This window comes from Azolla caroliniana, unplaced genomic scaffold (assembly GCF_043228905.1).
Source record: "Azolla caroliniana isolate FFs.n. ecotype wild unplaced genomic scaffold, voAzoCaro1.0.p SCAF_12, whole genome shotgun sequence".
Taxonomy (NCBI): Eukaryota; Viridiplantae; Streptophyta; class Polypodiopsida; order Salviniales; family Salviniaceae; genus Azolla; species Azolla caroliniana.
The window spans coordinates 19232381-19236891 of NW_028230447.1; positions in this window are offsets into that span (position 1 = coordinate 19232381).

Below are 4511 nucleotides of genomic sequence, written 5' to 3' on the forward strand. Positions count from 1 at the left end.
TGGAAAAGAAATAGGATAAGGTCAGAGATATAGTCATAACATCATGTCGTGATGTAAACATATCATGGGCGAGCATTAATCGATATCATTATCTCACGTCAATACCCCTCTAGACGTATGAGATGAGGTTCAAGATCAGGTTACTATGGTAACACAAAGGTGTTTTAAAAACCATGGGGGTGACAAATAAATGTCTTTCCCTGATCTCTATATCGATTTTTTCATGGTGGCTCCCCGAGGCTCAACCATGTATGTTCGCGTCATGAATAGTTTATACACGAAAAAAATGTTAATAATAAACTATGTTTCGGTGCCCACATATGTGGTTTCGGCTCTTTAAGTCCTATTATGAGGACCCCGAGGTGCACTTAGACCTTAAGTCTAAACATGTGTTATAGTCATATGTATCAAGGATGTTGTATGGTCTTTGTCATATTTGAACTCGAGACCTCAAGAACAAATACATTAAACACTTGAGCCAACCAAGTAAGTTGCTCTTCTCGAATGCTTAATGTTTGATGCGTATAAGAGATATGCGAGGCAATTGATCATATATGTTTTTTTAAAAGAACATATATGTCAAGGGTCCTTATTTCGCCCTCATTTACCAAAACTATGTTGGTACGTTACCTAACCTCAAGTCTCGTAATTACGATGGCATACGCCAAAGTGCAACCTAATGGTGAAGCCAAATGAGCCCTTGTTTCGTAGTAGGCTTACGTGGGCCATCACATGGTCACGTCATTACGAATGCCTCTCGTAAGAACGAGCTCATGGTGGCATCGTATCCATGTAACGAGGGATGGATGTTGGATACGCGCGTCATTGGAGCGACCTCACTTGAAGTGGGTCAAGCCCTACGTACTCAACATCATTTTGGCTATTGGCGTTCCTTTACGTAACGAAATCGAGGTCGTCAACGGGGTTATCAACAATAAAAAAATGTTGAAAAAGGGATGGTGACAACGCCATTCTCACAAAAATGTGAGGACGGCCACCAACATCCTTTTCCCGACAAGGACAACTTTCGATATAATCATGTAATAACGAATATACACATATGTTTACTTATCACATATATACGATCAAATACGTATATATGTGACCACATATGCCTATATTAAACATATCGTTATATTAAATAGCCACAAATGATGTGATCGAGATACGTAATTGAGGTATATACCTCTACGCACACGAAACATCCACAAATAAGAGATCATCGTAATACGCAATGGAGGTATTGACCTCTTACGCATACGAGACCAAACGCATATCATTTACAACAAATCAAGGTATTAAACTCATACGCAAACGTAACATATGTTCGTGAACATAATACGTAATTGAGGTATTAACCTCGTACGCATACGACACTCATCACATATTATTAATATGTCAAACGAGGTATTGACCTCGTGCACATATGTAAACGTTTTAGATAATCAATTAAAGACCACTACAACATCATTGACTTAATGAAAAAAATTACATATAAACTAAACACATGATTAGATGGGAGAAGAGAGAATAGAAAGAAAAATTATGTAAAGAGTTACCGAAGTTCTTTGTTGATCGTTGTCTGGATCAAGGCCAACCGCACAACGATCGATCATCATCAATCAAAAGACAAATGAAAAACAAAGAAACATTAGTACAAAAATCTGATACCAAATATTATAGATCTAGGTACTAATGTAAGCTTAAGATAAGGATAAAGAAATGAAAGATAGAAAGGAGAAAGAGAAAGAAGGGTGCCGATCCACCCGACCACCCCCGAGCGAAGGGATCGAGATGGACTCGAGCCTCGATCGGCGTCCCATACCACCACCGTGGCGTCGAGTCGTACCTGGTGCTGGCGCGCTCGCTACAAGAGTTGACCCACCACACGAGCAGAGTCTCGATGTAGTCAAAAGATCATCAAATGAGGGTAGCTAGGCCTCTTATTTATAGCGATACCCAAGGCCCCCAGGCAAGTTCACACTTGACCTAATGGGTTGTCTCAATCCCGAGGATTAAAAGTAATCCTCCCCTTCTTTACACTCTCATTTAACCCTCACACTTATCCACGTGTATAGAATACTACGGTAAATTCTTACCATGGGATATTATATGGTCATGCCCGTAACAACCAGGAAAGTGAGCGGTTATAATCCCCACTTGAATTGGGAAGGTGAGCGATCAAAATTGATCCTCACCAAAGGGAAGTGGAGTGAAACTTGAACTGAAATGAAAATGGAGTGCAAACCAACAATGATTCGACCCCCACCAAGAATGTGAGCGGTTGTAATCCCCACCGGAATTGGGAAGGTGAGTGATCAAAATCGATCCTTGCCAAAGGAAAGTGGAGTGAAACTTGAACCGAAATGAAAATGGAGTGCAAACGAGCAATGATTCGGTCCCCACCAAGAAAGTGAGCGGTTGTAACCCTCACCAGAACTGTGAAGGTGGGCGACCAAAGTCAATCCTCGCCAAAATCGTGATGTAAAATGATACCTATAGATGATGACAATGACAATGAAGAGGTGCTAAAAATGATGACGTCGAAGATGAGGTAGTGAAGATGATGATGATGAGGAAGCTTCTTTACAAGGAACGATTGTGACTATGGCGACGATGGCATCTCTAAAACTAAGGACAGGGACGATGGTAATTCTAGAAGCAAGCGATGATGAAGACGGGTGATGCTTCTAGTTGGAAGGGGTTCAAACTGTCACGTACACACCAACCGCAGACTCGAACGGAACACAGATGATGGGGCTATGAGCGTGGAACTTAAGAAGATGAGAACGACACAAGAACTTGAAGGAGAAAAAATGTGGCAAAATGAGAATACTAGATTGATGTGTCAATGACTGTGTCGTGACACTCCACTTTAGTTTTCCGATTTTGGCTTGATTGCTCATTGCAATTAGCATGTCATCGATATATAGGATCAGATAAATCCAGGACTCGTCGGCCAATTGCCGAGTATGTAAACATGGGTCGGAGTTGGACTGGCTATAATTGAGTTGTCGGATGTTGGAGTCAAACTTTTGATACTACATCCTTAGCGCTTGTTTTAAGCCATATAGGCTTTTCTTCAAAGGTGACTTTCCTCCCTTGTCGCCGAGAAGCCTGCCGGTTGTGACATGCAAATGTCCTCGTCCAAGTCTCCGTAGGAAAGTCGTCTTGATGTCCAGTTGCTCAAGTTGTAGGTCCTCTGTCGCCACGATCCCGAGTAGGAGCCGAAGGGTGGTCATCTTGACTACTGGAGAAAATATCTGATCGTAGTCGGCCCCATGTTCTTGTTTGAACCCTTTCGTGATGAGCCGAGCTTTGTATTTGGGATTTTCGGAGTCGGATACATATTTGTATATAAAAACCCATTTATAGGGTAGCAACTTTCTCCCGGTAGTTCGACCAACTCCCATGTCTAATTCTGATGAATCGAGTCCATCTCGGATTGCATGGCTTCTAACCATGTGTCGGCATCCGGTGCGGCTATAACTTCTTCGTAAGTACTTGGTTCACCTGCATCCGTGTAGTTGACGTAGTAGAGGCCTGGTTGATAAAATTCTGTAGGCCTTCTAACTCATCTGGATCTCCTGGGTGCCGATGTTGTTGATTCAAACTCTTTAGTCGGCTCGACCGGTCGATCGGTATTACTTGAACCGTCTTCAAGAGCCATGTTAGATGACTCACCCCTGGAGTAGGATTTCAGTGATGTCATGGCATCCTCCCCTTCTTCGGGATCAGTTGAATTAGAGGTAGAAGACTTAGCTGACTCGATTTTGTTTTTCCCTTTGGGCTTGGGTGTGTCGGTCGTGTCGACTGTGCCATTTCTGGCTCGCAGCTTGTTGACTTTTCCTTTTTTGACTCTTGTCGATTCGGCTTTGTCTTCGAATTCGACTAGCGGACCTCCTATTGATTCAGAGTTGGTAGGTGTATTGTCGGCTTGGTCAAATTCGACTGTTTGTCAAATCTCTGATTTAGCCCGGTGGGTCAGTCTTTCTACGACTTCTCGGTCGATTTCGAAAGAGACCTTTTTGTCCACTATTTTCTACTAGTTCTGCTAAGAGAGAATAGAGTCTTCATTGAAGACCACATCACTACTTTGGATCAATTTCTAGTTCTCTGGGTCCCATAGTATGTAGTCGAATTCCCCATTGGTTCCATAACCGAGAAATATGCATTTTGTTGCATGGGGTGCTAACTTGGTCCTTTTCTCCCTGGGAATAAATGCGTAGGCTTTGCATCCGAATATATGGAGCCTGTTGTAGGTCGGTTGTTTGCCTGACCATAGTGCATGTGGCACTTCGAGCCTGATTGCTTTCGATGACGATAGGTTGATCAGATATACTGCCATCTGCAATGATTCGGCCCAGAACTCCAACTTCAGTCCGGCTTGTTGGAGCATTGCCATCATCCTCTCTTGGATCGTTTGGTTGATCTGTTGAACCACTCTATTTTGCATGGGTGTGTATGGAACAATCTTTTGATGTCGGATCCCTTTGTCAAACAAGTATTGT